At 44.6% G+C, this 11835-nt stretch overlaps 1 long non-coding RNA gene across 1 annotated transcript; it reads left to right on the plus strand.

Moving 5' to 3' along the window:
* The first annotated feature begins 7981 nt into the window (after positions 1-7981).
* Positions 7982-11624, plus strand: LOC109495049. Its single transcript, XR_002150231.3, has 2 exons — positions 7982-8334; positions 11370-11624. It is a non-coding gene; the product is annotated as an uncharacterized LOC109495049 (long non-coding RNA).
* Positions 11625-11835: the final 211 nt, after the last annotated feature.

An 11835-nucleotide genomic window follows, 5' to 3' on the forward strand; every position in this document is an offset into this window, starting at 1 on the left:
CTCAGAGCCTGGAGCCTGCTTCCGATTCTGTGTCTCCCTCTCTCTCTGCCCCTCCCCCGTTCATGCTCTGTCTCTCTCTGTCCCAAAAATAAATAAACGTTGAAAAAAAAAATTAAAAAAAAAAAAAGGGTAAGAGTTTGAGTTGCATCAAATGGAAAGCGCATGAGACGGACGGAGGTGACTTGTATTTAATAGCATCAAACTGCACGCCTGAAAATGGTTAAGGTGGCAAATTTGGGGTTGTGTATGGTTTAGACAATAAAAAAAAAGAAAGAACTGATGTGAGGGCTGGATTGCATTAACTTGCATCTAGCAAGGGAAAAGGAAGCCTTTCTAACACAGAAGCTGAGCCCTGACCTCTCCGTGCTCCTGGCTAGAATCAAACGAGGACAGCACGGGGACCTTCCGCCCAGTCCCCGGAACGGCTCTCCCAGAGGGAAGAGGCAGGCGAGTCCATACCCACGGCAGGGGCCACGCGTTCGTCGCCTGCCACCCAATCCTGCATTCACACCAGGCAGGGGGCAAGGATCCCACACGTCTAACTTACCGCCGGCCTTACGGTCCTCCTCCTCCCGCAGAAAGTTTCACGCTGAACAAAAGAACCGGTTTCGACAACAACAAAGAATTGCTTCAAACCTAATGAGGATCAGGTATGGAAAGAAGCAGGAAGCCCCGTCTCTCTTTTCTGTTTCCTCTTTTTGCCATGAGAACAAGGCAGGGCTCGTGACACCGGGCTCTGGAGGGCACCCAGGACGGGTCGGCCTTCGACAAGGGCTGCCATTCACCCGCCTCTGGGTTACCTGGTCCTCGAAGCCTCTTAGACCCTGTAAGGTCTGTGTTAACGCATCTAGGTGGTTCAGCCTCCAACTCTCAGTCTCAGCTCAGGTCTTGATCTCAGGATCGTGAGTTCAAGCTCCGATCCTACTTAAAACAAAACATAACAAGAAAGAAAGAAAGAAAGAAAGAAAGAAAGAAAGAAAGAAAGGATACAAGTAAATACACCTTTTCACTCAAAGGCTTTGTTTTCAAGAGATAACTTCTGCACAAAAATCTATATGCATTAGAATACGGATCTCAGAATAATGTCCAATATTTTTATTTTTTTTTTAATGTTTATTTATTTTTGAGAGAGGGAGAGAGAGCGCACAAGCTAGGGAGGGGCAGGGGGGTGGGGACAAAGGATCGGAAGCAGGCTCTGCTGTCTGCACGGAGCCGGATGTGGGGCTTGAACTCATAAACCACAAGATCATGACCTGAGCCAAAGTCAGATGCTTAACCGACTGAGCCACTCAGGCGCCCCGAATAATGTCCAGTATTGAGAAACTGCAGATAATCTAAATATCTGATGATCTTACAATAGCTAAGTAAGGTATGAGAAATTCGTTTGATGATATATTATACAGTCACTAACAATAATTATGAAGAACGTGTCACATAGAAATTTTCTAGTAAAGCATTAATTAAGAAATTGAGTATTTACATTTATGTCTATACTCTGATTATAAGTATATAGTGTATAGAGATCTACTGGAACAGAATGGAACATTGAATATTGTTATCCTAATAAGGGTGGTAGAATTATCACTGACTTTCCTTCCTTTTTAAAATATGTCGTTTAGGGGCGCCTGGGTGGCGCAGTTGGTTAAGCGTCCGACTTCAGCCAGGTCATGATCTCGCGGTCCGTGGGTTCGAGCCCCGCGTCGGGCTCTGGGCTGATGGCTCAGAGCCTGGAGCCTGTTTCCGATTCTGTGTCTCCCTCTCTCTCTGCCCCTCCCCCGTTCATGCTCTGTCTCTCTCTGTCCCAAAAATAAATAAACGTTGAAAAAAAAATTTAAAAATAATAATAAAATATGTTGTTTAAATTTCAAATTAAACATTATTAGCAGAATGACTTAAAGGCCAAGAAGCACCACCAAATACCATCAGTCTCCATCATAAGACCCAATTTTCAAAGACTTATAACTCAGATCTTTCGATATGTTTGGATCATACAGGCAGAGAGAGAGAGAGAGAAATATCAAGAAAATACATGCCTTAAAAGATTCACATTTCAAATACTGTGTCCTAGACTGAGCCAGCTCACTGCCAGGAAGCACAAGAATGTAACGATGTGAGAGTGTGGAAAGAAAGGTTGGTGGCTCGTCCATACATTGGACAATTACCACATAACCCAGCAATTCCACTCCTAGGTATATACCCCCAAAGAGCTAAAACAGATGCTCAAAACCAAAAGTTGTACACGCGTTTCATAGCGGCACTATCTGCTGTAGCCAAAACGTGGAAACAACCCAAATGTCTAAGACCTGATGAATGGATAGACAAAATGTGGTATAGCCATACCATGGAGTATTACCCAGCCACGAAAAGGAACAAAGAACTGATAGATACAACACAGACAAACCTTGAAGACATTATACTCAGTGAAAGAAGCCAAACACAAAAGGCCACGTGTTCTGTGATTCCATCTACATGAGATATCCAAAATAGGTAAATTCATAGGCTGAATGGAAATCAAGTTCATGGTTGCCAGGGGCTGGGACAAGAGAGAAACAGGACGTGACTGCTTAATGGGCATGAGCTCTCTTTTAAGGGCGATAGAAACTCTTTGGGACGAGATGGAGGTGATAGTTGTGTGACGTTGAGAATGTACTAAACGTCGCTGCATATACACTTTAAATCGCAAAAATAGTGACATTTTTGTTGTGTATATCTTACCACAATTAAAAGAAAAGCAACACTGGGTCCATGCCCTCAAGCTCATGACCCCATCGCCAGGAGGTAGGTACCCGGGCTGAAATGTAAGAATAGTCGCTATAGTTGTATCCACAACGCCAGAATAACGCTTGGCACATTGTGGGGCCTGGGTAAATACTTGCAGAGAGATAGGAGGGAGAAAAGAAAGATAAGAACTGAGGGAGGAAGAGAGGGAGAGGGTAGCCTGGCATGTATGTTTATTGAATTAAGCACCTTACTACAAACTGTACCTTAGAACCACACGTTCCTTCTGGATAGTTTCAAGGTTATATTCGCATCTCCTTCTGGAATGCCTTCATGAAAATTTTAACATGCTGCAGCCATACTCTCTCCCTGGAAGCGCTGGGCACTCGAGTTGAATAGACGAGTTGTTTTTCCCCAGAGACCTAGAAGACAACTCTAAAATGCAGTTGTCAATACTGAGCCAGGTATGACTTGAAGCAAATGACTCACCTACTCCCTGACTCATCCATCCACGAATGGAGACTGTTCTTGGACAATGACCTTAATACCCCTTTTAGCCCTTGTGCAACTCCCAGTCCGTTGGTTAAGAACAGCCTCTCTTGAATCTGGTTCTAGCCCTGACTCCTAAAACAGGGAATCCTTGCGCACTGCTGCTGGGAGGGCAAACTGGTACAACCACTGGGGGAAAACGTACGGCGATTCCTCTTAAAATTAAAATAAACATGCCATTTGACCAGAAATTCCACTGCTGGGTATTTACCCAAAGAAAATGAAAATACGAATTTGAAAAGATACATGCACCCCTGTGTTCTTGCAACATTATTTACAATAGTTAACAGATATTTGGAAGCCACCCAAAGGTCTATTAATAGATGAATGGATAAAGAAGATGTGATATATGTGCACAGAGGACTATTACTTAGCCACAAAAAAGAATGAGATCTCGCCATTTGCAACGACATGAATGGACCTAGAGAGTATTAGGCTGAGTGAAGTAAGTCAGTCAGAGGAAAACACATACCGTATTATTTCACTCGGATGTGGAATCAAAAAAAACAAAACAAAACAAAACAAATGAACAAACAAGCAAAGCAAAACAAAAGACCCTTAAATACGGAGCACAAACTGGTGGTTGCCAGAGGGGAGGTAGGTGGGGGGATGGGCACAATAGGTCAAGGGGGTTAAGAGGTCCAAACTTCCAGTTATAAAATAAATAAGGGGTGACACAGGGAGACCACACTTACCAAGGTGAGCACTGAGTCACGCACAGAATTGTCAAATCAATGTTGTACGCCCGACTAATACAACATGGTACGTTAAATATACTTCAGTTAAAAAGATCCAAACTCCTGATGGTGCCCCGGGCCCTTTATGACCTGCCTCTGTCTCTTCTTGGACCTCATTTCCACCCTGCCCTTCTGTTTCTATTGATCAACCACACTGGCCTAGCTCCGTCCTTCACCTGGGTGTTTTCACTAGTCATTCTTTCTCCCTATATGCTCTCCACCTTCTTGGCTCTTCTCTAACTTGCTGATCCCAGCCTAAATGTTAACATTTTGGTGAGTCTTTCTGTCACTCACCCAAATTATATGATGTCATCAACTCACTGTATTTGAAATATCCACATAAAGCTTAAATTTTGTCTCAAGTGATTACTTATTGGATTACTTATCCTTTATTTACTTATTTATGGTATATTAGGGTTCTCCAGAGAAAAAGAACCAATAGGAAATAGATATAGACGATGATATATAGATAGATAGATAGATAGATAGATAGATAGAGACGATGACGATGATGGATGATAGATATAGATGATAGAAATAGATAGATAATAGATAGATAGATAGATAGATAGATAGATAGAGACAGATAGATAGAGACAGAGATGTAGGGTTATTATGAGAGCCTGGCTCATGTGATTATGGAGGCTGAGAAGTCCCACAATCTGTCATCCACAAGCTAGAGACCCAGGAAAACTGGTGATTCAGTCCAAGTCTGAAGTCCTAAGAGCCAGGAGAGCCAAGGGTGTAAATCTCAGTCTGACAACAGAAGAAGATGAGGTGAGACGTCCCAGTCCAAACAGTGAGACACAAAGAAAGGGCAAATTTCTATTTCCTCTGCTTTTTGTCCTGTTCAGGCCCTCCACGGATTGGACGATGCCCACGTGCTTTGAGGAAGATAGATGTACCTTCTTGAGTCTTCCAATTCACATTCTAATCTCATGCAGAAACGCTTTCTCAGACATACCCAGAAATAATATTTAACCCACGTGCAATCAAGTTAACACATAAAATTAACCATCTCATTTGGATTATTACCCTTTTCCTGCAGAGCCCTTCAAGTCCCATGAGAGCAAGAACTTTATCTGTATTACTGACTTCTGTATCTCTAACATTCAGGACTGTGCCTGACACACACGAAATGCAACAGTTACCTATTGCTGTGTAACAAATTATTGCAGAGGTTGTAGCATAAAATGACAAGAAACATGAATTTTCTCATACAGTTTATGTGTGTCAGAACTTTGGGAGTTGTTCTTGTTCAAGGTCCCTCCTGAGACCGTCACATAGTGTTATTTCTATGATATCTTCTTGGTTACATAGTTTAGTCCTATTCACTCTGGTAGAGGACAACGTCCTGGTGAATACCAGGAGGCCATCTTGGAAGCTGGCTCCCACACTAGGTGTTCAATTAATATACAGTTGACCCATCGAACAACATGCAGGTTTGAACTGCATGGGTCCACTTATACGTGCGTTTGTTTCAGATAAATACCATGCACTACTATAAATGAATTTTCTCTTCCTGATGATTTTCTTCATAATATTTTATTTTCTCTAGCTTCCTTTATTGTAATAATACAGTATATAGTACGTATAACACATCAAAATATGTGTTAATTGACTGTTAATATTATTAGTAAGTCTTCCCATCAACAGTAGCCTATTTATTAGTAGTTAAGTTTGGGGAAAGTGTGCCATCAGCAGACCAAAGGCTTTCGGGAGCTCATAAAAAAAAGAGAGAAAGCATATGGGCACTGTAGATAACAGAACATATTTATGTTGGTCACTGTCCCCAGTTTCTTGACACAAAACTCCTAAAACCCTTGTCAATTCCCATCCATACACGCCCAATAGGAGGGGCTTCAGAGAGCCTCCAGATGAATGAACACATCCAGACAGGAAAGGTGATGCACCCCAACGCCACGGGGACAGAGACTCTGTGCTCAGGACCCTCCCAGACTTTGCTTTACGTATCTCTTCATCTGGCTGCACATCTGTATACTTGATCACGTCCTTTAATGAACTAGTAAGCGTACGTTAAGTATTTCCCTGAGTTCTGTGAGCCCCTTTAGCAAGTTAATTGCACGCCATGAGGGGATCAATGGAACCTCCAATCTATAGCTGGTTGGTCCGAAACACGGGTGCCAGTCTGGGCTTGCCACTGGCATCTGAAGCATGTGTCTGAGGGAGATGTGGCGGGACAGTCTGGAGAACCGCGTCCTTAACCTTTGGGACCCGATGCCATCTCCGGGTAGATAGCGTCGGAACGGGGTTAAATTGTAGAACACCCAGTTGGTGTCACAGAGAATTGCTTGGTGCGGGAAAACCTCCACACATTTTATGGCCAGAAATGTCACAAGTGTTTGCGTGAGTGGTAAAACAAAAAAACCAAACACACCGTACATGGGCTGAACTGAGGCTTTTTCTCTACGAAAGAGAGGAAAGACTGGATTTTTCATTTTAGGCACAACCACATGCTTGTGGGTGGTAATGTCAGATGATAAATAAAACCTTCCTCTGAGGGCCTGGAATGCGTGCACTTCCTCCCCCCCCCCCCCAAAAAATGTTAATATGCGCGTTATTGTAACCGTTTCAATACTAGGAATCTATCTTAACAATATAGGCTAGAACGTGTGCCAAAGAACTACCTGTGAGTGTTTACGTGGGAGTATATTCACCAAAACATTGTCTTGTAATTGCAAAAAAATTAGAAACACCCAAAAGGTAGAGGAATGGTCATTACTAAAGAAATTATGAACAGACTCTTAAATACAGAGAACTGGCCGTTGCCAGAGGAGTGATGCGTGAAAGAGAAGTGGATCAAGAGTACGTCTGTCGTGAGCCACCTGGGCGGCTGCATTGGCTCATGATCTCACGGGGTTCAAGCCTCGCATCAGACTCTGTGCTGATGGCTTGAAGCCTGGAGCCTGTTTCGGATTCTGTGTCTCCCTCTCTCTCTGCCCCTCCTCCGCTCATGCTCTGTTTTTCTCTGTCAAAAATAAATAACATTAAAAATTTTTTTTAAATCAGGTGAAAAGGGCAAGTTGTGGAACAGTGGGCAAAGCACGTAACGCCCTTTTGTAAAAATAAAGTCACGCACATATGATTAACCATAAACGCATGTGTGTATGCACGTGGGTGTAGAAACACACGGGAAAAAAAATCAGAAACTTAAAAATCAACCTGTTGAAAGTGGTGTATCAGAGTCCAGTCAGGAATCAAAAGTCACAAAAGTGACTTCGACACAGAGAATGTAACAAGAAGGCGTCAACTGGGTAACTGGAAATTACGACCAGGGTAGCAACAACAGGAAGCAGCCACCACCTCCAGGGCTGCAGGAACAGAGAGAAGAAACTGGAATTATTAAAATGTAAGAGAACTTAGAGGAGTAGCCATGGGGCCCCCAACCCCCGAGGAGGGGAGAACGGCCAGTTGGTGCTGGTGCTTCTGAGGAGGCATAATGAAGCTCATCTGCAAGAGCTCGAGGAGCTGCAAACTGGATTCAGCTACTACTACCAGAAGAAACCACCACTCCTGGGTGGCACTAACAAGGATGGAAGTCCACAGGGAGCAGACGGGAAGTCCTCCGGGCACAGACAGGAAGTCCTCAGGGCACAGACAGGAAGTCCACAGGGCACAGACAGGAAGTCTGTGGGGCACAGACAGGAAGTCCACATGGCACAGGCAGGAAGTCCTCAAGGCACAGACAGGAAGTCCTCAGGGCACAGACAGGAAGTCCACAGCGCACAGACAGGAAGTCCTCAGGGCACAGACAGGAAGTCCTCAGGGCACAGACAGGAAGTCCACAGGGCACAGACAGGAAGTCTGTGGGGCACAGACAGGAAGTCCACATGGCACAGGCAGGAAGTCCTCAAGGCACAGACAGGAAGTCCTCAGGGCACAGACAGGAAGTCCACAGCGCACAGACAGGAAGTCCTCAGGGCACAGACAGGAAGTCCTCAGGGCACAGGCAGGAAGTCCTCAGGGCACAGGCAGGAAGTCCACATGGCACAGGCAGGAAGGAGCAATTCTCTACTTCCTCCTTCCACCTGCAGTCCCCCTCTAGCGCACCTTCCACCGAGCCTAACAGAGCCACGTGTGGTTTTCATGATTCCTGCTCCAGGATCACAAAGCCGACTAAATACTGGAGTCGATGACCCCATGGAGAATCAGAATGATTCCGGTGGTGCAGGGTCTTCCTGAGGTGGTGTCGACAAGGCTTTGAGACTCGAGGCAGATGCTTTTGCAAATTCTCTGAGATGTAATGAGCAATTAATTTCGGTGATGAGTGAAATGCCACTGAATCCATGGACCATTATTCAGAAGCAAGGTAGGGCTGGAAGCTAGTAATTCAATTACTAAAGGTAGCACTTCTCCACTCAAAACAGCACATATTTCTGTTTCTGTGGAGGAGGAAGAGTCTTTTATGTTTAATTTTCATCAAGCTGTGAAATGCGGTTGTAGCTGTGGGTGTCTCATTGATGCCAGCCATGCTCAGGAGGCTCTGTCTCCCCAGTGTCTTTAATGTCATGTCCCCACAGTGTCCCCCATAGGCAAGAAAGATCACATGGCCCAAACGAGAGAGCAACTTTTTACTTAAAAACTTCCCAAAGAGTTGTCTTTACTCACAATTTTTCGCCAATTTTATTCATCCTATCTTCTCAGAAAGCCCCCTGCAATATCAGTAATCAGTAATCAGTATCAGATACTCATCAAAAGCATGTCTAAATAAAGGCTTCAAGGGAGCCAACCTGTCTTTTTCATACTAAGCTAATGGATTATGGTGTGTGTGTGTGTGTGTGTGTGTGTGTGTGTGAGAGAGAGAGAGAGAGAGAGAGAGAAAGAGAGAATGAGACAAGGTTTGTAATTTTGCCTTTCCAAGACACCCCAAAAAGCCAACTGAGACTTGAAAAAATAAAACAGCTCTTACAAATTTCCCTTAAAGCAAAGAAATCGATGTGCATCAGAATAATAGTCTATGAGTCAGCCCCTTGAGTTTCAGTCCATTGGGTTAGGTCCACTTGGGTTGTTTGTTTGGGGAAAGCAGAATAATGGAAAATCTAGTGCTAGCCACACCTCCAAGCATAGAACCAGTGAAGAACTAAGAAGGGAAAAGTTTCTCTTGTTCCTAATCTTTGTAAGCTGACGTCCAGAGAAGGGAAACAATCTACCCAGAGTCATACAGCTGCTAAGAGGCTGAACTGGGCATAGACTCCAGGTTCCCCAGTTCCCTGGTCAGTGCTACGTCTAGTGCCCCACAGGGATTTTGCATCTTAGTGAATGCATATGGAACACGAATATGAAATGTTCGCCCTGAGGTCCCTTGGGATCAGTAGACTAAGTGTTAAGAAAGAAATAGTTGAAGATGCATTGAGAATACAATTTAAAACCCAAAAGGTAAATCCAAGGAGTTAGAGATTGTTTCTCAGCTATTTTCAAAGACTGGGTCCTATTAACTGGAGATCTACTGACTTCTTTCTTGAGTTCAGGGATGTAGTTCAGTGTCAGAAACTGTGATAGAATAGCTATGCTTAACAAAGTAGTCAGCAAAGTGAAATTCAGATTAGAGGGTCATAATCTCGTGGAAAGGAAGAGAAACTAGCAAAATTGCCTTGTTTGGAAAGAAAGGGAGGACACTAGCAGCTTTGCAGGAGACGAACTTTGGGGAAGGAAAGTGTCTCAGAGGGATTCTTAGGTTACTGGCTGTGCTGCGTGTGATATAAACTGTGTTGGTTAGGGCAAGGTTAGCCGGTGAAACAAACAAACCCCCAAAGGTCAGTGTTGACCATCATTTCTCACTTATGTAAAATTCTAGGGCAGATGCTCCCAGTCAGTGGAGAACTGTTCTCCACATGGCGTTTGGGGACTCAGTCTTCTTTTACCCTATGGGTCTCCCACCCTCTCAGCCCTTTGAGTTTTTGCTTCCAGCTGGTGGAAACAGAATAAGACATTGGAGAAAGCACGCCCACTCCTTTAAAACTCAGACTCAGATATGATACGCATCGTTCCCGTCCACATTCCAATGGCAAAAGCACGCCACTGGGTTCACAAAAGCTTGGAAGGCTCAGATCTCTATGGAGGATCGGCCAGATGTGAAGAGGAGACCAAATTGTGGTCTGCGGCTAGGAATCGCTGTAACATCCCTTCCCCCACTCCCCCTAGAAAACCTTCATTGATGCCTGCATCCCTTCTTAAACTTCCGAGAGGCTGGATCATCTGGGGAGAACTTGAAATTCTGTGACGGGATGGGGGTTGGGAAAATCAGTCTGTCCAAGAGACCAAGGAACGAGACGGTAGCTGACATCTGGCTCACACGTATGTGCAATGCGCACCTGCTGGACACATTTGTGTGCACGCGTCTGTAGCGGCTCTTCCAAATGAGCCCGGACTGGAATTCAGAGCCTAGCAATTTTGGGGACTGGTTCACTGGAAATTGGTTATACATGAGTTGCCAAGCAGTCGCGTAGGGGTTATAATTTTGACAGGAGAAGGAGGGAGAACCTTTGACCAAGTTCTCCTGTGGAGAAGTAGGTGGAAAGGAGGGTAATGAGTAGACTGACATGGGAGCTGGCCCACCCAGGCCACCTGGATACGTTTTGAACCCCTAGAAGGAGAGGACATAGGACTGGAAGCTGAAGAAGCTGTTTCCATAAAGGTTGTGTTTCATAATACATGGTAGGATTGCACTACCTGGATCCCCTTTATCTGAGTCTAGCGATGTGACTGGTATTGACCAATGAACCTGGGAGTGGAAGTGATGTATGCCAACTTCAGGGCTGAGCATTGAATCCCTGGTGAAGATCTGCCCTGTCCTACGTTCCTTCTGTCGCGGTAACCTGCAATATTCAAGATGGTAACCACTCCATCGGCCTGCGCCCTCGCCGGATTAGATGAACAGGGCACCACTCCCCATCGGCAACGGTCACGTAGTCAGAGAACAATTAACCTTTGCCGTTTGGGGCCTCTGGGATTTTGGAGTGTTTGTTATTACAGCATAAACTAACCTCACTTGCCTGGCACAAAGATCCTTGCGAGACTGTGGAATAAAAATGTGCCGTTTTCACAGCAGAAGACAAAGTGTAACACAGAGTAGATGAATGGGTGTTCCCTCTATTTTCACATCCGAGGACACCAGTAACTCTGCTGTAGCGACAAAACGTGGTATTGTCCACCATACCCAGCGGAGTGGGAAGACAATCATACCCTTGAGGATCAAAAAACAGGTAAAACCACCCCATCTTTGAACGGGATGATGTGACTAGGATGTTTCCACTGCTTATTGAACTCACTGCAGCTTACACACTTGGACGGCTGCTTCCAAGCAAGAATTCCAGTGATCCTTATCTCTGTTTCACTTGTTTCTAGAGGGAAAGACCCAGGAGAGGGCACCCGATTGGCTGAGCAGAAGTCATATTTTATACACAAGACACAACAGGTGTTGGCGAGGATGCAGACAAACAAGAACTCTCGTTCACTGTTGGTGGGAGTGAAAACCGGTGCAGCCACTGTGGAAAACGGCATGGAGGGTCCTCTGAGAGTTAAAGAGAGAACTACCCTATGATCCAGTAATCGCACTGCTGGGTATTTATCCCCCAAAATACAAAAACACTAATTCAAGGAGCTCTGTGAACCTGTATGTTTGTAGCAGCGTTATTTACAATACCCAAACTATGGAAGCAGCCCAATTGTCCATCGACAGATGAACGGATAAAGAAGATGTGATACACACACATACACACACACACACACACACTGGAATATTACTCAGCCATACAAAAGAAAATCTTTCTATTTGCAACACCACCCATGTAGATAGAGAGCATAATGCTAA

This window comes from Felis catus, chromosome E3 (assembly GCF_018350175.1).
Source record: "Felis catus isolate Fca126 chromosome E3, F.catus_Fca126_mat1.0, whole genome shotgun sequence".
Taxonomy (NCBI): Eukaryota; Metazoa; Chordata; class Mammalia; order Carnivora; family Felidae; genus Felis; species Felis catus.